General features: G+C 43.4%; 1 protein-coding gene and 1 non-coding gene across 2 annotated transcripts in view; both read left to right on the forward strand.

Annotated features, from left to right (window-relative positions):
• The window catches only part of LOC126170162 (hemicentin-1-like), a gene marked incomplete at its 3' end in the record, with an annotated part of 232868 nt that overhangs the window by 159386 nt on the left and 50280 nt on the right, over nt 1-23202 (forward strand). The window lies entirely within an intron of this gene.
• Nucleotides 16181-16264, forward strand: Trnas-gga (transfer RNA serine (anticodon GGA)). The gene is given in 2 exon segments: nt 16181-16220; nt 16230-16264. It is a non-coding gene; the product is annotated as a tRNA-Ser (tRNA).

A 23202-nucleotide genomic window follows, 5' to 3' on the forward strand; every position in this document is an offset into this window, starting at 1 on the left:
CCGCTCCGCGGAACTCACAGACTTCGTATGCGGCCAGATGATTGAGTGTAACTTCTGTCATGTGTCTGTACGCGAGATTTCAAACATGGTTCAAATGGCTCTGAGCACTATGGGACTTAACATCTCAGGTCATCAGTCCCTAGAACCTAGAACTACTTAAACCCAACTAACCTAAGGACATCACACACATCCATGCCCGCGGCAGGATTCGAACCTGCAGCCGTAGCGGTCGCGCGGTTCCAGACTGAAGCGCCTAGAATCGCTCGGCCACCAGCGGCTACGCGAGATTTCCATACTCCTAAACTTCCCAAGGTCCACTGTTGCCGAAGTGATAACGAAGTATACACGTGAAGGGACACGTACAGCACACTGGCGTACATGCCGACCTCATCTGTTGACCGACAGACACCGCCGACAGTTGAAGACGGTCGTAATGTGAAAAAGAGACATGTATGCAGACCTTCACAAAGGAATTCCAGACTGCATCGGGACATGACAGTTAGGTGGGAGGTGAGAGAACATGGAAATCATGGTCGAGTCGCTGCTCATAAGCTATATATCTCGCCGGTAAATGCCAAACGACGCCTTGCTTTGTGTAAGGAGCATAAACACTGGACGATTGGACAGTGGATAAACGTTGTGTAGAGTGACGAATCACGGTACACAATGTGGCGATCCGATGGCAGAGTGTGGGTATGGCGTATGCCAGGTGAACGTCATCTGCCAGCGTGTATAGTGCATTCGGAGGTGGTGGTGTTATGGTGTGGTCGTGTTTCTCATAGAGGGGTCTTGCACCCTGTGTTGTTTTGCGTGACACTATCACAGAACAGTCTTACAATAATGTTTTAAGCACCTTCTTGCTTCCCACTGTTGAAGAGCATTCGGGGATGGCGATTGCTTCTGTCAGCACGATTGAGCTCCTGTTCGTAATGCACGGCCTGTGGCGGAGTGGCTACACGACAGTAACATCCCTGTAATTGACTGACGTGCACATAGTCCGGACCTGAATCCTATAGAACATCTTTGGGATGTTTTGGAACGCCTATTTCATGCCAGGCCTCACCGACCGATAGCGATCTCTCCTCAGTGCAGCACTCCGTCAAGAATGGGCTGCCATTCCCCAAGAAACCTTCCAGTACCTCACTGAAATTATGCTTGTGAGATTGGAAGCTGTCGTCAAGGCTAAGAATGGGCCAACACCATATTGAATTCCAGCATTACCGATGATGGGCGCCACAAACTTGTAAGTTATTTTCAGCCAGGTATCCGTTTACTTTTTATCACATAGTGTGTATCATAGGCTGACAGGTAACTGAATCAGGAAAGAAAAGGAATTTGAAGTTTTAACTTTCAATCGAAGACAAGGTGAAAAAGGAGCCCAAGTCGCTTCCTTCTCAAAGCAACCACCCTGGCGTAAGAGAAACCACAATAAACCTGCAGGGATGTAAAAAGAAAACAAAAAAAAAAACAAAAAAAATGGAAACCTCGTGATAACTGCATCCTTTCGTGCAAATGAAGGTGTTAAACAAGACATTATACTGTGCCCTTGTATTCGAAGACGAACGGTACTTGTTCGATATCCTTAATAGTGGTGAGCAGAGCGATGTGTGTGGTTCGAATGGACTATGTCGTGTCTCAGCGCACTAGAACGTGGGCTAATTGTTTGTGCTGATATGGAGGGCACTTCCGTGGCTACTGTAGCCGAAGTTGATGTTTATAGAGGCACCGTATCGATAACTTGTATCGCATAAACACAGAAAACCGTCATCCGCTAAGTCACAATGGGACGAAAGTGTGTGTTGAGTGATGGCGACGGACGGTCACAGTAGAGAATTGTGTCGAAAAACAAGAGGAAGACCAATGCAAAGTTCACTGCAGAACTGAATGCTGCTCTCACGAACCCTGTCAACGCCAAAACCACATGAAGGGAGCTTCATAATAAGGGATTTAGAGGACAAGCTGGATTCCCAAAACATTCATCAGTGATAGAAATTCTCGGAAGAAGAAATCGCGAGGTCTAAATAATAACACCTTCACCATTCAGCAGTGGAAGAAAGTGATTTGGTCGGATGAGTCTTGTTACAAATTTTTCCCAACTTATAGCCCTGTTTACGACCCAGGAGTGAAATATGACGGAGGTTCGGCTATAACTTGCTCAGCCATATCGTCGTATACCATGAGTTCCATGGTTACTTTACAAGGTCACATTACTTCCAAGGATTATGTGACCATCTTGGCTTGTCAGATCCATCCCAAGGGTCAATGTTCGTTGCTCAATGGTGATGGAATGTTGTAAGATAACAGGGCCCTTGCTCACACAGCTCGCTTTATCTGTTTTTTGGTTTATGGTTTTATGGTCACGAGAATCATTTGTCGCATTTGCCCTGGCCGCGACGTTCAGCAGCATTGTTGAATCTTTGTGGTCTGTCTTGGAGAGAAGGATGCGTGATCGCTATCAAACTCCGTCATCGTTATCTGAACTCAGAAGCACTTTGCATGAATAGTGTAAGGTTCCGCTGAAAACCACTTAGGACTCGCATCCATTCCTTCCCAGATGACAGAAGGGGCAACGGTTTTCCTGCACCGTCCTAGGTATGGTTATGTGTTGTGTTTTTGGCGTTTTTAAAGTTCGGAATAGGTATTAAAATCCATGGAGAAGAAATAAAAACTTTGAGGTTCTCCGATGACATTGTAATTCTGTCAGCGACAGCAAAGGACTTGGAAGAGCAGTTTAACGGAATGGACAGTATCTTGAAAGGAGGGTATAAGATGAACATCAACAAAAGCAAAACGAGGATAATGGAATGTAGTCGAATTAAGTCGTCTGAGGCTGAGGGAATTAGATTAGGAAATAAGCACTTAAAGTAGTAGATGAGTTTTGCTATTTTGGGAGCAAAATAACTGATGATAGTCGAAGTAGAGAGGATATAAAATGTAGACTGGCAATGGCAAGGAAAGCGTTTCTGAAGAAGAGAAATTTGTTAACATCGAGTATAGATTTGTCAGGAAGTCGTTTCTGAATGTATTTGTATGGAGTGTAGCCATGTATGGAAGTGGAACATGGACGATAAATAGTTTAGTCTAGAAGAGAATAGAAGCTTTCGAAATGTGGTGCTACAGAAGAATGCTGAAGATTAGATGGGTAGATCACATAACTAATAAGGAGGTATTGAATAGAATTGGGGAGAGAGGAGTTTGTGGCACAACTTGACTAGAAGAAGGGATCGGTTGGTAGGACATCTTCTGAGGCATCAAGGGATCACCAATTTAGTACTGTAGGGCAGCGTGGAGGGTAAAAATCGTAGAGGGAGACCTACAGATGAATACACTAAGCAGATTCAGAAGGATGTAGGCTGCAGTAGGTACTGGGAGATGAAGAAGCTTCCACAGGATAGAGTAGCATGGAGAGTTGCATCAAACCAGTCTCAGTACTGATGATCACAACAACAAGAACATATATTTTTATCCAGCCCATGTACGCCTGGATGACTGGACGGCTATGTGAACCACCAGCCTCCAGAATGCACCTCCAGTGCCCTACCACTGCGACACCTCGGTCGATAGATGAACAAGTTTCCTCCCTTGTGTTTCTAGTGGTTAATTTAGATTTCCTCATAACACGCATTTAATACGTCGTATTTATTTGCACCCGTGCTATTAAAGTACCTTAAATGGCGAAAGATCCCGTTAAGCGTTGTCCAATTTAAAGATATGTCGTGTATGATACCAAAATGAGAGAGAGGTGTTCTTGGAGACTGTTATGACGGCATTATTGTAGGTGGAAGAAACACTAACGACCTCGTGTATGCATATGAGACAGTGATAACTGGAACAGACGAGCATCAACTGGAAACCATTGTGCAATGTCTGGCTGGAGATTCCGAACCTGAGATCTGTAGGCGCATTTTTATTGCGAGAAATGCTGCAGCAAAACTTGATCGCATCTGGAAGGACGTCTCCGTCATTGCCAAGATACATCTCACCCTCGTCCCTCTCACAACCTACGCAGCAGAAACTTGGACGATGAAGGCGGTGGATCATCGCTAGAGTGATGTTCTGGAAATGTGGCGCTGTAGATCAAGACTGTCACCAAAAACGGTTGAAAGGTTTCGGTCACATTGTAAGAAATTGAAAGGAAATAGTTGTTGTTGTTGTTGTGGTCTTCAGTCCTGAGACTGGTTTGATGCACCTCTCCATGCTACCCCATCCTGTGCAAGTTTCTTCATCACCCAGTACTTACTGCAACCTACATTCTTCTGAATCTGCTTAGTGTATTCATCTCTTGGTCTACCTCTACGATTTTTACCCTCCACACTATCCTCCAACGTTAAATTTGTGATCCCTTGTTGCCTCAGAACATGTCCTACCAACCAGTCACATCTTCTTGTCAAGTTGTGCCACAAACTCCTCTTCTCCCCAGTTCTATTCAATACCCGATCATTAGTTATGTGATCTACCCATCTAATCTTCAGCATTCTTCTGTAGCACTACATTTCGAAAGCTTCTATTCTCTTCTTGCCCAAACTAGTTATCGTCTATGTTTCACTTCCATACATGACTACACTCCATACAAATACTTTCAGAAACGACTTCCTAACACTTAAATCTATACTCGATGTTAACAAATTTTTCTTCTTCTGAGACGCTTTCCCTCCCATTGCCAGTCTACATTTTATATCCTCCGTTCAACTGCTCTTCCAAGTCCTTTGCTGTCTCTGACAGAATTACAATATCATTGGCGAACCTTAAACTTTTTATTTTTTCTCCATGGATTTTAATACCTACTCCGAATTTTCCTTTTGTTTCCTTTACTGCTTGCTCAGTATACAGATTGAATAACATCGGGCAGAAGCTACAACCCTGTCTCACTCCCTTCCCAACCACTACTTTCATGTCCCTCGACTCTTATAACTGCCCGCTGGTTTCTGTACAAATTGTAAATAACCTTTCGCTCCCTGCACTTTACCCCTGCCACCTTCAAAATTTGAAAGAGAGTATTCCAGTCAACATTATCAGAAGCTCTCTCCAAGACTACAAATGATAGAAACGTAGGTTAGCCTTTTCTTAATCTAGCTTCTAAGATAAGTCGTAGGGTCAGTATTGCCTCACGTGTTCCAATATTTCTACGGAATCCAAACCGAACTTACCCGAGGTCGGTTTCTTCCAGTTTTTCCATTCGTCTGTAAGGAATTCGCGTTAGTATTTTGCAGCCGTGACTTATTAAACTGATAGTTCGGTAATCTTCACATCTGTCAACACCAGCTTTCTTTGGGATTGGAATTATTATATTGTTCTTGAAGTCTGAGGGAATTTCGCCTGTCTCATACATCTTACTCACCAGATGGTAGAGTTTTGTCAGGCTCTCTCAAGGCTGCCAGTAATTCTAATGCAATGTTGTCTAATCCCTGGGCCTTGTTTCGACTTAGATCTTTCAGTGCTCTATCAAACTCTTCACGCAGTATCATATCTCCCATTTCATCTTCATCTACATCCTCTTCCCTTTCTGTAACATTACTCTCAAGTACATCGCCCTTGTATAGTCCCTCTGTATACTCCTTCCACCTTTCTGCTTTCCCTTCTTTGCTTAGAACTGGATTTCCATCTGAGCCCTTGATATACATAAAAGTGGTACTCTTTTCTCCAAAGGTCTCCTTAATTTTCCTGTAGGCAGTATCTATCTTACCCCTAGTGAGATAAGCCTCGATATCCTTACATTTGTCCTCTAGCCATGCCTGCTTAGCCATTTTGCCCTCCCTGTCGATCTCATTTTTGAGACGGTTGTATTCCTTTTGGCCTGCTTCATTTACTGCATTTTTATATTTTCTCCATTCATCAGTTAAATTCAATATTTCTTCTGTCACCCAAGGATTTCTACTAGCCCTTGTCTTTTTACCTACTTGATCGTCTGCTAACTTCACTACTTCATCCCTCAAAGCTACCCATTCTTCTTCAACTGTATTACTTTCCCCCATTCTTGTCAATTGTTCCCTTATGCTCTCCCTGAAGCTCTGTACAACCTGTGGTTTAGTCAGTTTATCCAAGTCCCATCTCCTTAAATTCCCACCTTTTTGCAGTTTCTTCAGTTTTAATCTACAGGTCATAACCAACAGATGGTGGTCATAGTCCACATCTGCCCCTGGAAATGTCTTACAATTTAATACCTGGTTCCTAAATCTCTGCCTTCCATTATATAATCTAACTTAAACCTGTCAGTATCTCCAGGCTTCTTCCATGTATACAACCTTCTTTTATGATTCTTGAACGAAGTGTTAACTATGATTAAGTTGTGCTCTGTGCAAAATTCTACCAGGCGGCTTCCTCTTTCATTTCTTCCCCCCAATCCATATTCACCTACTATGTTTCCTTCTCTCCCTTTTCCTACTATCGAATTCCAGTCACACATGACTATTAAATTTTCGTCTCCCTTCACTATGTGAATAATTTCTTGTATCTCATCATACATTTCTTCAATTTCTTCGTCATCTGCAGAGCTAGTTGGCATATAGACTTGTACTACTGTTGTAGGCGTGGGCTTTGTGTCTATCTTGGCCACAATAATGCATTCACTATGCTGTTTGTAGTAGCTTACCCGCACTCCTATTTTTTTCATTATTAAACCTACTCCTGCATTACCCTTATTTGCTTTGGTATTTATAACCGTGTATTCACCTGACCAGAAGCATTGTTCCTTCTGCCACAGAACTTCCCTAATTCCCACTATATCTAACTTTAACGCATCCATTTACCTATTTAAATTTTCTAGCCTACCTGCCCGATTAAGGGATCTGACATTCCACGCTCCGATCCGTAGAACGCGTTTTCTTTCTCCTGATTACGACGTCCTTTTGAGTAGTCCCCGCCCGGAGAGCCCGAATGGGGGACTATTTTACCTCCGGAATATTTTACCCATGAGGACGCCATCATCATTTATCCATACAGTAAAGCTGCATGCTCTCGGGAAAAATTACGGCCATAGTTTCCCCCTGCTTTCAGCCGTTCGCAGTACCAGCACAGCAAGGCCGTTTTGGTTAGTGTTACAAGGCCAGATCAGTCAATCATCCAGACTGTTGCCCCTGCAACTACTGAAAAGGTTGCTGCCCCTATTCAGGAACCATACGTTTGTCTGTCCTCTCAACAGACACCCTTCCGTTGTGGTTGCACCTACGGTACGGCTATCTGTATCGCTGAGGCACGCAAGCCTCCCCTCCAACGGCAAGGTCTATGGTTCATCTGGGGAAATAGCGATAGAGGGAAAAGTTGACGGCACCGTTACGGCGGATAGACCAGATCAAGAAGTTGACTGGGGTGGGCTTCATGTACATTTATATCTACATCCACATCATACTCCGCAAGCCACCTAATGGAGTGAGGCGGAGGGTACTTTTGGTACCACTATCTGATCCCTCCAACCCGGTTCCACTCGCGAATAGTGCGTGGAAAGAATGTTTGTCAGTAAGCCTCTGCATTGGCTCTACGTCCTCGAATTTTCTCCTCGTGGTCAATACGTGAGACGTATATGGGAGTATGTAATATGTTGACCGACTCCTCCTGAAAAGTGCCGGTCGCAGTGGCCGAGCGGTTAAAGGCGCTACAGTCTGGAACCGCACGACCGCTACGGTCGCTGGTTCGAATCCTGCCTCGTGCTTTGATGTGTGTGATGTCCTTAGGTTAGTTACGTTTAAGTAGTTTTAAGTTCTAGGGGACTTATGACCACAGCAGTTGAGTCCCATAGTGCTCTGAGCCATTTGAACATTTTTTCTTCCTGAAAAGTGCTGTCCGATATTTCAATAGTAAATCTCTCTGTGATTCATAATGCCTCTCTTGTAACGTCTACTAGTGGAGTCTATCATCTCCGTAACGCTCTCTCGCCAGCTAAACAATCCCGTGACAAAACGCGCCGCTCTTCATTGGATCTTCTCTATCTCATCTTATCAGTTCTATCTGCTAGGGATCACACATAGATGAGTAATACTCACGAATCGGGCAAACAAGCCACTTATAAGCCACTTCATTCTTGGATGAGTCACATTTCCTTAAGATTCTTTCGATGAATCTGAGCCTGGTGTATGCCTTTCCCACTATCTCTTTTATTTGGTCATTCCACTTAAGGTCACTCTGGATAGTTACGCCAGGATATTTTACGACAGACGCTATCTCCAGGTGCTTGTTATCAGTAGTGTAGCTGTACAGTAGTGGATTTGTTTTCCTATGTATGCGAATATGTTACATTTATTCACGTTTAGGGTCAATTGCAAGAGCCTGCATCATTCATCAGTTCTCTGCAAGTCGTTCTGCAAAATCTTCTCACGTTTCTACTTTGGTATACACTCCTGCATTATCCGCTAAAAGCCTTAAAATGCATCCGACGCTTTCTACTAGATCATTTATATGTATTGTAAACAGCAACGGTCCTATCACACTTCCGTGTGGTAGTCAGGATATTACCTTTACACCTGTCGACCTTGTTTCGTTAAGAGGGATGTGCTGATTTATATTTCCAAGGTAGTCTTTAATTTAGTTGCGGATCTGCTCTGATACTCCGTGAGCTCATATTTTTTTCATCAAACGAGAATGCGGGACGGTGTCAAATTGCCTTACTGAAATCAAGGAACTCGGCATCAACGTGAACGCCGTTGTCCACTGCGCTGTGGATCTCATGGAAGAACAGAGCGAGCTGAGTTACGCAGGATCTCTTTTTGCGGAATCCATGTTGATTTTTATAGAGGAGATGTTCATTTTACGAAAATGTCATAATTCTTGAGCATAAAACATATTCCAAATTTCAACAACAGGTTGACATCAACGATATCGGTCGATAATTGTGATGATATGTCTTACGGCCTTTCTTAAAAACGGGAAAGACCTGCGCTGTTTTCCAATCGTTAGGTATCTTTCGCTGCACAAGTAATCTACAATTAATTACTGCAACGAGGGGAACAAGTTCTTCCGCGTAGTCTTTATATAATCTTATTTGTATATCATATGGTCATATTGTAGCTGCTTTTAATTCCGCGATCGGTAATCTCAATATCTGCCATTTCGATGGTCGTAGGACGATTTAAAGGAGGGACAGTGTTACGATCTTCCGCTGAGAAACAACTTCGGAGACCAATTCAGTATTTCGGTCTTCTCTCTGTTATCTTCCATTTCTGTGCCGGTATGGTCGTTGGGTGAATGAGTAGATGACTTTGACCCATTTACTGATTCTATATACGACCAAAATCTCTTGCATCAAGCATGTCACCGTATTTCAATATTTAACAATGAAATTCGCCAAACCACCGTGCAATTGACACGTTACTTTTATTTTATTTTCACTGTTTCCGCACTTCATGATGCCACCCTCAGGTCCCATATGCACCTCTCCAAAAGATCAGTGTTGGTATACTGGGGCCATACGTTTCTGGACGCCGTGAATTCGTAGCTCAAGCGCTAAGTTCGAACACTTGAGCTAAGAATTCACGACAGCCAGAAACGTATGGCTCCAGAATGCCAATATCAGTTAGTTTTGAGAATTTCATATGAGCCTGAAGATGGCATAATGAATTACAGAAATTGGTAGCGAAAATAAGATGAAATAGCATCTCAATTGCAGGACCATTTGGCGAATTTAATTGTTAATTATCTGACCAGCCGCTGTTCCATGTCCAAAATGGACAGCAAGTCACCATGTCTATGACAGAGCTCCCACAGGAACTTACCACTAATGACAGAGCTCCGTGGAGCAGGTCATCAAGGGGCTTACCACGCGATGCCAATACACCATTGCGTTGGGTTAGACCAATGTGGGAGAGATGTAACTTTGTGTGCAAATCGGCGAAGTACATCTTTTTGAAGATACACATGCGATCCGGAAGCTAAATACTATATCTATGTGACATCACTGTGCATTGTTAAGTTTAAGGGAAACCGGACACACAAATCCGAAACAGCCTCTAGTAAACATTAAATAACAATTTAAAATGTGGCTTATATTAGTGTGTGCTCCCCCACGAAACATGGACCTTGCCGTTGGTGGAGAAGCTAGCGCGCCTCTCCGATACAGATAGCCGCACCGCAGGTGCAACCACAACGGAGAAATATCTGTTTAGAGGTAAGACAAACGTATGGTTCCTGAAGAGGGGCAGCAGCCTTTTCAGTAGTTGCAGGGGTAACAGTTTGAATGATTGACTGATCTAACCAAAACGCCCTTGCGGTGCTGGTACTGCGAACGGCTGAAAGCAAGGGGAAACTACTGCCGTAATTTTTCCCGAGGGCATGTAGCTTTACTGTATCGTTAAATGATGGGTAAAAGATTCCGGAGGTAAAATAGTCACCCATTAGGTTCTCGGGGCGGGGACTACTCACGAGGACGTCTTTATCAGGAGAAAGATAACTGGCGTTCTACACTCCTGGAAATTGAAATAAGAACACCGTGAATTCTTTGTCCCAGGAAGGGGAAACTTTATTGACACATTCCTGGGGTCAGATACATCACATGATCACACTGACAGAACCACAGGCACATAGACACAGGCAACAGAGCATGCACAATGTCGGCACTAGTACAGTGTATATCCACCTTTCGCAGCAATGCAGGCTGCTATTCTCCCATGGAGACGATCGTAGAGATGCTGGATGTAGTCCTGTGGAACGGCTTGCCATGCCATTTCCACCTGGCGCCTCAGTTGGACCAGCGTTCGTGCTGGACGTGCAGACCGCGTGAGACGACGCTTCATCCAGTCCCAAACATGCTCAATGGGGGACAGATCCGGAGATCTTGCTGGCCAGGGTAGTTGACTTACACCTTCTAGAGCACGTTGGGTGGCACGGGATACATGCGGACGTGCATTGTTCTGTTGGAACAGCAAGTTCCCTTGCCGGTCTAGGAATGGTAGAACGATGGGTTCGATGACGGTTTGGATGTACCGTGCACTATTCAGTGTCCCCTCGACGATCACCAGTGGTGTACGGCCAGTGTAGGAGATCGCTCCCCACACCATGACGCCGGGTGTTGGCCCTGTGTGCCTCGGTCGTATGCAGTCCTGATTGTGGCGCTCACCTGCATGGCGCCAAACACGCATACGACCATCATTGGCACCAAGGCAGAAACGACTCTCATCGCTGAAGACGACACGTCTCCATTCGTCCCTCCATTCACGCCTGTCGCGACACCACTGGAGGCGGGCTGCACGATGTTGGGGCGTGAGCGGAAGACGGCCTAACGGTGTGCGGGACCGTAGCCCAGCTTCATGGAGACGGTTGCGAATGGTCCTCGCCGATACCCCAGGAGCAACAGTGTCCCTAATTTGCTGGGAAGTGGCGGTGCGGTGCCCTAAGGCACTGCGTAGGATCCTACGGTCTTGACGTGCATCCGTGCGTCGCTGCGGTCCGGTCCCAGGTCGACGGGCACGTGCACCTTCCGCCGACCACTGGCGACAACATCGATGTACTGTACAGACCTCACGCCCCACGTGTTGAGCAATTCGGCGGTACGTCCACCCGGCCTTCCGCATGCCCACTATACGCCCTCGCTCAAAGTCCGTCAACTGTACATACGGTTCACGTCCACGCTGTCGCGGCATGCTACCAGTGTTAAAGACTGCGATGGAGCTCCGTATGCCACGGCAAACTGGCTGACACTGACGGCGGCGGTGCACAAATGCTGCGCAGCTAGCGCCATTCGACGGCCAACACCGCGGTTCCTGGTGTGTCCGCTGTGCCGTGCGTGTGATCATTACTTGTACAGCCCTCTCGCAGTGTCCGGAGCAAGTATGGTGGGTCTGACACACCGGTGTCAATGTGTTCTTTTTTTCATTTCCAGGAGTGTATATATTGGAGCTTGGAATGTCAGATCTCTTAATCTGGCAGGTAGGTTAGAAAAGTTAAAAAGGGAAATGAATAGGTTAAAGTTATATATAGGGGGAGTAAGCGAAGTTCGATGGCAGGAGGGACAAGACCTGATTAGGTGAGTACAGGGTTATAAATACAAAATCAAATAGGGCCAATGCAAGAGTAGGTTTAGTACTGAACAAAATATAGGAGCTCGGGTGAGTTACTATGATCAGCATAGTGAACACTTTATTGTTGCCAAGATAGACACGAAACCCACTCCTACCACAGTAGTACAATTTTATATGCCAACAACCTCCGCAGATGATGAAGAAGTTGAAGATATGTATGATGCGATACAAGAAACTATCCAGATAGTTAAGGAAGACGAAAATTTAATAGTCATGGGGGACTGGAATTTAATAGTAGGGAAAGGAAGTGAAGGAAATGCAGTAGGTGGGTATGGACTGGGGGTAAGGAACGAAAGAGGAAGCCGCCTGGTAGAATTTTGCACAGAGCGTAACTTAAGCATAGGTAACACTTGATTTCAGAACCATGAAAGAAGACCATATACAAGGAAGATGCCTGGAGACACTGGAAGCTTTCAGATTGATTATGTAATGGTAAGACAGAGACTTATGAACTTTTTTTTAAACTGTCAAACATTTACAGTGCCACATGTGGACTCTGATCACAATTTATTGGTCATGAACTGTAGACTAAAACTTAATAACCTGCCCAAATGGTGGGAGTTAAGGATATGGGACCTTGATAAACGGAAAGAACCAAAGGTTGTAGGGAGTTTCAGAGAGAGCATTAGGGAACGATTGACAAGTACAAACATGCACTAATTTAAAGGGGCGAAAAAGAATACAAACGTCTCAAAACTTAGATCGACAGGAAGTGCAAAATGGCGAAGCAAGGATGGCTACAGGACATATGTAAGCATATGGGGGCATATATCACTAGGGGTAAGATAGATACTGCCTACAGGACAATTAAAGAGACCTTCGGAGGAAAGAGAACCACTTGTATGAATATCAAGAACGGAGATGAAATATCAGTCGTGAGCAAAGAAGGGAAAGCAGAAAGGGGGAAGCAGTATATATAGGGTCCATACAAGAGCTATGTTCTTGAAAATATTATGGAAATGAGGAGGACGTAGATGAAGGTGAAATGGGATACATGATATTGCATGAAGAATTTGACAGAGCACTGAAAGACCTAAGTCAAAAAAGGCCCCGGGAGTAGACAATATTCCATTAGAAATACTAATAGCCTTGGGAGAGCCATCCATGACAAAACTCTACCATCTGGTGACCAATACGTATGAAACAGATTTCAAGAAGAATATAATAATTCCAATCCCAATGGCAGCAGCTGTCAACAGGTGTGAAAATTACCGAACTATTAGTTTAATAAGTCATGGCTGCAAAATGCTAACACGAGTTCTTTACAGTCGAATGGAAAAACTGGTAGAAGCCGCCCTTGAGGAAGAACAGTTAGGATTCCGTAGAAATGTTGGAACACGTGAGGCAATACTAACCCTCCGACTTATCTTAGACGATAGATTAAGGCATTTGTAGGCTTAGAGAAAGCTTTTGACAGTGTTGAACGGAATACTCTCTTTAAAATTCCGGAAGCGGCAGGGGTGAAATACAGGGAACTAAAGGGTATTTACAACTTGTACATAAATCAGATGACAGTTATACGAGTCGAGAGGCACAAAAGGGAAGCAGTGATTGAGAAGGGAGTGGGACAGTGTTGTAGCCTATCCCCGATGTTATTCAATCTGTATATTGAGCAAGCAGTAAAGGAATCAAAAGTGAAATTAGGAGTAGGATTAAAATCCATGGAGGTTTGAAGATGACAATGTAATTCTGTCAGGGACAGCAAAGGACTTGGAAGAGTAATTGAACGGAGTGGACCGTGCCGCGTCTTGAAAGGAGGATATAAGATTAGCATCAAGCTAAAGAAGATGGTGGAAAGTAGTCGAATTAAATCAGGTGATGCTGAGGGAATTAGGTTAGGAAATGGGACACTTAAAGTGGTTGATGGGTTTTACTATTTGGGGAGCAAAATAACTAATGGTGGTCGAAGAAGAGAGGATGTAAAATGTAGACTGGCTCTGGCAATGAAATCGTTTCTCAAGGAGAGAAATTTGTTGTCATCAAGTATAGATTTAAGTGTTAGAAAGTCTTTTCTGATAGTATTTGTATGGACTGTGGCCACGTATGGGAGCGAAACATGTATGAATGATTAAAAGTTTGGTCTAGAAGAGAACGGAAGCTATCGAAATATGGTGCTACAGATTAATGCTGAGGATTAGGTGGGTAGCTCACGTAACTAATGAGGAGGTGCTGAATGGAACTGGGGAGAAGAGGAATTTGTGGCACTAACTGACTAAAAGAAGGTATCGGTTGGTAGGACACATTCTGAGGCATCAAGGCATCACCAGTTTAGTACTGGAGGGAAACGTGGTGGGTAAAACCGTAGAGGGAGACCAAGAGATGAATACACTCAGCAGATTCCGAAGGCTGTAAGTTGCAGTAGTTTCTCAGAGATGATGAAGCTTGCACAGGATTGAGTAACACGGAGAGCTGCGTGAAACCAGTCCGTGGACTGAAGACCGCAACAGCAACACCATTGTGCGTATCTGACTGTTATCAACCTAACAATGTGAGTGCAGTGAAAACAATATATAGTGCAACAAGTAATCTATTATATTTGATAGCCGGCCGGTGTGGCCGTACGGTTCAAAGCCCGTCAGTTTGGAACCGCGTGATCGCTACGGTCGCAGGTTCGAATCCTGCCTCGGGCATGGATGTGTGTGATGTCCTTAGGTTAGTTAGGTTTAAGTAGTTCTAAGTTCTAGGGGACTGATGACCTCAGTAGTTAAGTCCCATAGTGCTCAGAGCCATTTGAACCATTTGATACTATGTAAACAACATAACAGTACACTTTTCTAGTGTGTTTCATAATGTTTTCTAATATATCTATCGTAGAAAACTAAGAGCCATCCAGAATGACCAGGAGTGATCCATATGCAAATAAGTCATAGCACGCTGTCACTCTATCTTAGGAAATATATAGTAATAACAACAGGCATCTCAGAGCTACACATTACAACTTCAATTCCGGTTTCCTACATTTATTTGCAGCAGATGCCTTTTATGAACACAGTACTTCTAATTTGTTGCCCGGTTAATAAAGAAGTGGATCTTATATAACTTTCAAAACACATGTATGTTTGTAACTAATTTCCGTATTAGGAGGACTAGATGTAGGGCTCGTAGATCATGTTTTCAACAATTTGGAATTTTTTTTTTAAAAAAGGTCCTTATGTTGAAAAATATGTCATATATTCAGGCTTTTATACTACTTCTATATCATCTTTATCAGCTGTTGTTGAATGTCAAAGCAAAATTGCAGTTAAGATTAAAACGAATATGTCGATAAGACACAATAAAATTTGTTGTTTAAGTATCAATCTTGTATATTATGCGTAGCTAAAATCGTGCGGATCACGTTAAAAACAATCCATCGTTTACTTGCAGCACCAAATGGATTCATGTAGAGCTAGTACTTCGTAGTTGCACTTCATCGTTGAACTTCAACAAAATTCTTCCGACATTTATTTATATTATTTACGCTGAGATTAGCAACAGTTCCTTGTTTCCGGATGGCGAAGGTATTCTGGTTCCACACGTAGTACCATCCCATTTCCCCTCCGTGTTGTATTGGTGACATGAAACTTTCTTCGATTTCCCAAGACTCTCGGAGTTTCGGAAAAGACATCCTTTCCATCTTCCGGGGGCGTGTAAGAAAGATAAAACAGCCTTTTCTGTAGAACGGAAACGGCTGCGAAGAACTTTCTCGGTAGCTTTTTTTATTTTGCGGAGTGGACAGCATTATCCTCCGGTCGCCTAAACTTACTTATTTACTGGTACTTTGGAAAATGGAGAATGATGAGTGATTTTTACGGGAAAGGTCGTCATGCTCGTAAAATATAATTTGTTTTTATAATCAATTATTACTGCGACAGATAGATTCATGTTACTGTCTCATGAAAATATTGTTGATAGAAGTGTGACAACTACTCAGAACATTTACTAGAAGGTAAATACTACGCCTCCTTCCATGCAATTATCAGACATGAACTATATTGTACGAACAATTCCAGACAATGCATTTTATCTGCGAAAAAGGTTTTCAAGAACATTTCATGAACCACTGGACATGGCTTTATGTCTTTACTTATAATCTCGGATCCATTTTTTTTCCAAAATGTCTTTGCACTCACTAATCTTCATACTTTATCTCAGGTACAAACCTGTACATTAGCAGCGCTCACCACTGTGATCCGCCGGCCCGAGTGGCCGAGTGGTTCTAGGCGCTACAGTCTGGAACTGCGCGACCGCTACGGTCGCAGGTTCGAATCCTGCCTCGGGCATGGATGTGTGTGATGACCTTAGGTTAGTTAGGTTTAAGTAGTTCTAAGTTCTAGGGGACTGATGAGCACAGCAGTTAAGTCCCATAGTGCTCAGAGCCATTAGAACCATTTCGAACCACTGTGGTCCTTTCAGTTTGTATTAACGTTTCACATGTTTCGATAAATGTTCACCATAAATCGCTTGCATTGTTAAATGGTATGTCCTCTGGATAATGAACTGAATGACACGGTTCTCTTTCCAGATATACGGACGAGGTACTGGCAGAACTAAAGCTGTGGGGACGGGGCGTGAGTCTTGCTTGGGTAGCTCAGATGGTAGAGCACTTGCCCGCGAAAGGTAAAGGTCCCTGTTGTGTCTAGACAAGACAGCCTAGACACAATGAGAGGAAGCCGAAAGGCACGCGCTTAAACTCACGCAGGCTGGCGTGCGGTCTGAAACAGGATACGTGATGAATGCTATAAAGAAAAGTACGTAGTTTCTGGAATACTTAACTTTAATCCACATTTGTAGAACATCGCTCTTGATGATACATTAATAGAATCTTAATATCACTTGAATACGGCGCCTTGCTAGGTCGTAGCAAATGTAGCTGAAGACTATGCCAACTATCGTCTCGGCAAATGAGAGCGTAATTCTCAGTGAACCATGGCTAGCAACGTCGGCTGTACAACTGGGGCGAGTGCTAGTACGTCTCTCTAGACCTGCCGTGTGGCGGCGCTCGGTCTGCCATCACTGACAGTGGCGACACGCGGGTCCGTCGTATACTAGCGGACCGCGGCCGATTTAAAAGCTTCCACCTAGCAAGTGTGGTGTCTGGCGGTGACACCACAGTCCCGATTTCGAGTCTCGGTCCGGCACACAGTTTTAATCTGACAGGAAGTTTCAAAACCATTATGTTCAATACTGTTTCTGGGTGCATTATGTCTACCCGTCTCTCACCATAGGACGGTAAATCCAGCACTGTCAGTCCTACCTCTTGACGATCATCATGGAGGCAATCATCGATAGCATGTGACCTTATCCGAATCTGAAGAGACACTTTAAACGAGACCTCATGGTTCCTCAACGTTCTGGCTTTTGGGGCACCATGCAGTGTTTAGCTTGTGTCAATAATGCAAATAGAATCTGCAGAATTTTTTTTTACAATTCATATGAAGTTGCTCATTGACTTTGTGTTGGGGTTAATTGAAGGGTCCACGTACGTTTATATTTCGTTGAGGAGGCTAGTTGTCGGTGATAACGGGAAATTACCTCCCGCACTTCAAACACGGTAGTCATTTTGACACATACGAATGTCGAGAGCGGACATACTTTTTTTATTTATTTATCCGAAGAGTTCCATATAGTCAGAGTATATTACATTAATATTTCTACCTGTCTGAGACAGACAGAAACCGTGGACAAAGAAACAATCTTTCCTGAGGTTTTTGACATTGACTGATGGATTTGTTGCCAGGCGAGACTAAAAGTACGATTCCTGTCAGAAATTTACATATACTTTTATTGGTGTAATAGATCGATGTATCGTTTGTATTATAACTATCTTTTGTGTACTAGATGATGGTACTGTAGTACAGTCAAATTTATGCAGGATACACGAAAATACATGCCCAAACTGACAGACGTCATGAAATTGAGTTTAACAACTATATTTTGCTAAGCAACCATAGTTCATAAATAGATTGAGTGAGCATCCAGGAGATCACTGTGTGTATCAAATGGCTCTGAGCACTATGGGACTTAACTGCTGACGTCATCAGTCCCCTAGAACTTAGAACTACTTAAACCTAACTAACCTAAGGACGTCACGCACATACATGCCCGAGGCAGGATTCGAACCTGCGACCGTAGCGGTCGCGCGGTTCCAGACTGTAGCGCCTAGAACCTCTTGGCCACCCCATTGTATGTGTCATCGAGATTAAAGCGTGTACTTTCTGAAGTGATTTGTGAAATGCTAAGGTTCAATTTAGAGGTAGTGAACATCAGAAAAATGAAATGGGAATAAGGTTATCTTGTAACAAGAGTACAGGATATTATCAACAGAGCTAGAAAATGGTATAACGAGAATGGGAAGAGTAACAAATAGGACGGTAGAGGCAGAATGTGAGTTACTGCGACCAGTTCATTGGTAAGGTTGTTCCCATCAGCATAGAAAGACCCGTCGCAAGTAGAAGATAAAGAGATACGGAAAGTATATGAGGAGACTGATCGGGTAATAGAGAACGCTAGGGACTTGAAGCTCTGTCAGTTATGGGACATTGAAATGTGGTTGTAAGGGGGTGGAATAGAAGAAAGGGTTCCAGTAAACTAGGGCCTGAATAAAAAGTATGGGTTCGGAGAAGGACTAATTGAGTTCTGCAATAAATTTCAGCTGGTATTACCAAAAGTGTAGTTCAAGAACCACAAGAGGAAGAGATATAACTGGAAAAGTCTGGGAGATACAGGACGATTGTAGTTACATTACATCACTCCAAAATCAAATATTAAATTGTAAGGTGTACACCAGAGGCAGATATAAACTCAGATCACAATTTATCAATGATGACGAGTAGGCTGAAGCTTAAGAAGCTAGTAAAGAAGTGTCAATGAGGGAAGAAATGGGATACGGAAATATTCAGGAATGATACTGCAACAATGAGTAGTTCAGCAGGCAGCTCTACTGAAGACGAATACACATCATAAAAAGGGCAGTCACAGAAGCTGGAAAGGAAACCATAGGCACAAAGAATATAACTGCGAAGAACAATGGGCAACAAAAGAAATAATTCAGTTTACTGAAGGAAGGATTAAAACGTCTAGGGAAATTCAGGAATGCAGAAATACAAGTCACTTAGGAATGAAATAAACAGGAGATGTAGAGAACCTAAGACGAAATGGCTACATGGAAATCAGAAGAAATCAATAAATAAATCATTGTCGGAACGACTGACTCAGCATACAGAAAATTCAAAACCACCTTGGCTGAAATTAAAAGCAAAGGCAGTAACATAAGAAGTGCAACGATAATTTCACAGTGAAGATGGGAAGAGTACATTGAAGTCCTCTATGAGCCATAGGCGTTGTCTGATGATGTGATAGAAGAAGAAACAGGAGTTGACAGCGAAGCGGTAGGGGATCCTGTAAAAGAAGCAGAACTGACAAGAGCTTTGGATGACAAAAAGTCAAATAAGGCAGAAGGTTCGGATAACGTTACATCGGAATTTGTAAAACCTTTCGGGAAAGTGGCAGAAAAACGGCTATTCAGATTAGTGTGTGGAATTTGCGAAACTGGCGACGAACCATCCGACTTTCGGGGAAACACTATCCACACAGTTCGGAAAATGAATCGCGAGATTTATCGCAGGACCAGCTTAACAGCTCATGAATCCAAGTTTCTGACTAGAATCATATACAGAAGAATAGAAAATAAAATTGAGGATCTGTTACACTACGATCAGTTTGGCTTTAGGAAAGGTAGAGGCACCAGAGAGGCAATACTGACGTTACAGTTGATAGTGGAAGAGACACGTTAGTAGGATTTGTCGACAATGTAAATTATAGGGAAGTGTTTGAAAATTCGGACAAAAATTGGGATAAGCTATAGGGAAATACAGATAGTGTACAATATGGGTAACATGTATAACAGAAAACAATAGGGCCGGTTTATCAAGTATGAGATATTCCGCTTACTAAGGGTGTAAGGCTGATATGTAGCCTCTCGCCCGTACTGTTCCGTCTATAGATTGAAGAAACAATAAAGTAAATGGAAAAAAAAGGTTCAAGAGTTAAATTAAGATTCTAGGGCACAGGATATCAACGATAAGATTCGCTGATGACACTAGTATCCTGAGTGAACATGAAGAAGAACTGTACGATATGTTAAATGGAATAAATAGTCTAGTAAGTATAGAAGGGGATTAAGCTTAAATAGAAAAAATGCGAAAGTAATCAGAAATAGTAGAAATGGGAAGAGCGATGAACTTCGAAACTGGTGATGAGAAGCGTCTAGGAATTCTGCTTCCTAGGTAGTAACAGAACTCATGATAACCGAAGCAAGGAGGATATAAAAAGCAGACTAGTACAAGCAAAAAGCGCATTCGCAGCTAGCAAAAGTCTGCTAGTATCAATCACAGACCTTAATTTGAGGAAAAAGTTTCTGGGAATGTACGTTTGTAGCACAGCACTGTATGGTAGTGAAACGTGGTCGGTGGGGAAAGGAGGACAGAAGAGAATCGAATCAATTGAGACGCGGTGCTAGAGACGAATGTTGAAAATTAGGTGAACTGATAAGACAAGGAATGAATTGGTTCTTCGCAGAATCGGTGACGAAAGGAATATGTGGAATACACTGACTAGAAGGTGGGGCGGGATGATAAACGTCTGTCAAGTCATCATAAATTATACTCCATGATACTAGAGGGAGCTGTAGAGAGTAAAAACTGTAGAGCAAGACAGAGACTGGAATACATCCAGGAAATAATTGAGGACATAGTTTGCAACTGCTACTCTGAGATGGAAGGGTTGTCCCATGAGAGCAGTTTATTACTGTGAGGGGGGTTGGGGGGGGGGGGGGGCTACGCATCAAGCCTGACGGGAAAATAATGCCTTAAAATAAGTAAATACAAATAAAATGAAATAAAAATTAAGAAAAAGATAAAAAAGTGACCCAATAAATCAGCAAAATGTACAAATTGAACACAGAGCCAGTATCGATGTAGCAGGGCATACCGCGTTCAGTGAGATGCGTGCTCTGTATATGTAGTCCACTGTAGCCAAGCTGTCTGAGTCCTGATGGGTTGAGTGTACTTCGGTTTTCATATAGTCCAAGAGGAAGAAGTCTCAGGTCCTGAGGTCAAGATATAAACATGTCCGCTCTGGTTGACCCATCAATTTCAGAAATTAGGGCTTTATACTTCACGTACTTGTTCTGTAAAATGCGACACTCTTCATATTGCTATAACAACACCCACCCTCTCGTACTTAGCGGTTCGTCCTCTAATAATTTTGGCACGTATCCTTGCTCGAAAAGTCTGTAGATTAGCCATATGAGTCGATGAAGCAACATGTAGGCTCGAACAAGAAGTCCCTCACATGATTACTGCAAATTATCTCTGATAGTCTTGCCTAACGGCTGTGTGTAGGATCCCATCTGTCCGTACACGTGTATTATGCCAATTGTTTTCTCACCTAAACTAAACCTCATACTCAAACAGAAGGACTTCAAAAAAGTGAGGGTCTTCTTTATCCTGTTGCAGGAACCAGTGACAAGCTCAAGTTGAGGCAGATAGTCATATATTCCCAGAGCTTATACTCTAGTAAGACCACAAGGGTTAAATGTACTGTAGGTTACTGACGACAGTCTACGGGAGAGTTCACAACAATTGCGTCGCACGGGGACGCCACGCGTCTGACGTCGCCACATTCACGTCGCGTACACCATTCTTCAGAATGCGCTGGGTGCTGGGTTCCTCTGTTTGCTTTGTGTGACTGCGTGAACGAGGACATTCTAATACACAGAGTCGTATGGATAGCCTTAAATGTCCCAGAGAAGAGTGACTGTGAAAGTGGTTCTTGACACCTGCTTCGGTATGAAAATAAGCTGCCAGACAGGAGTGAAGCACCCAGAGGAGGAAGATCGAACTCCATGGGGTGAGAGGGTATATAATTTTATTTGGGTGCTTAAGTATTTGACTGAAATTTTGAAAGAGCTTGACACGACGAGGCAACATTAATGACACTGCACTCCGTCTGGTCCGGATGCATGCACTGATTCGGTAGCGTAAGTTGTCAAAAACAGGCTGTAACCTCTTCTGACGCAATTTGGTCCACGGCTGTTGTTACTAGTCGTCGATATCCTCAATGATGGCACTAGGACGCAGCTGACATCCGAGTTTGTCCCACACGTATTCTATTGATCTAGAGATGATGCTAGTCATAGTAGTACTAGAAAAACATGCAGAATGGTCGTACAGACAAGTGTCGTTTGTGGAATAGCCTTTTCCTGTTGAAAAATGGTACCACTATTCTGGCGGATGAGACGCTATGCATCAGGAGGCACGATGTCAGTGACGTACTGTTGTGCCGCCGAGTTTCATGAACTAATACCAACCATGACATGTAGTCATATAAGAAGGCTCCCCACACCTTGATGCCATGAATGACACCACTGTGCCACCAACAACCGTTGGAAGAAAGGGACATCTCTCCAGGTCGCCGCTATACTCGCCATCGATAGTCAATCCGAAGTTTTGTAGAAGCGCGATTCAGTGCGACGGCATTTATCAGTGGCCATTGCTTCACAGTCATGGGACCAGGCCAAACGCAGCCGTTCGTATTGTGGTGTTAACGGTAGCCTACGCACGTGGCTATAATTCGGAGTCCGGCAGCTTGTTGTCGCCAACCAACTGTGGGTTATGACCAGAACGTTGCATGGAGTGCGTTGTATGTTCTTGGAGGGCAGGTGCAGTTGTGAAACGGTTACGCCTCCCGAGATACCACATTACTTGAGACAAGACTTATTTGAATGCTAAATGTGTAGCTACACGCTAACTGGCCACTTGTTACTCTGATGAGTCAATACTTTGTACAACGGCTTCTCTGGTTGACGTTCTGAAGATGGGCTGTACCCAGAAATGGGTGTGTTAAGAAGGACCCTAAGCAGTGTATCCTCAGTGTGTCTCGTCTATTTTTCTATCGATTATGCCGTGGGATATGAGGTTGGTTCATTAATTATGGAAGGAAAATCAAGGATTACAATGCATTAATTATTTACTTGATAAATGGCATATCAAAAATGAAATAAATGTAGAACTTACTACATACAGTTCACTGAAATCAAGTGGTGCATAAGTGACCAAAATGTGTATTATACCTAACTGTTTGCAGGTGTCTGAGGGGGATGATCATTTACGTTTTCGATCGTTGTTATCGTACCATTATCTCAAACATCAAGTATACA

This window comes from Schistocerca cancellata, chromosome 1 (assembly GCF_023864275.1).
Source record: "Schistocerca cancellata isolate TAMUIC-IGC-003103 chromosome 1, iqSchCanc2.1, whole genome shotgun sequence".
NCBI classification, from domain to species: domain Eukaryota; kingdom Metazoa; phylum Arthropoda; class Insecta; order Orthoptera; family Acrididae; genus Schistocerca; species Schistocerca cancellata.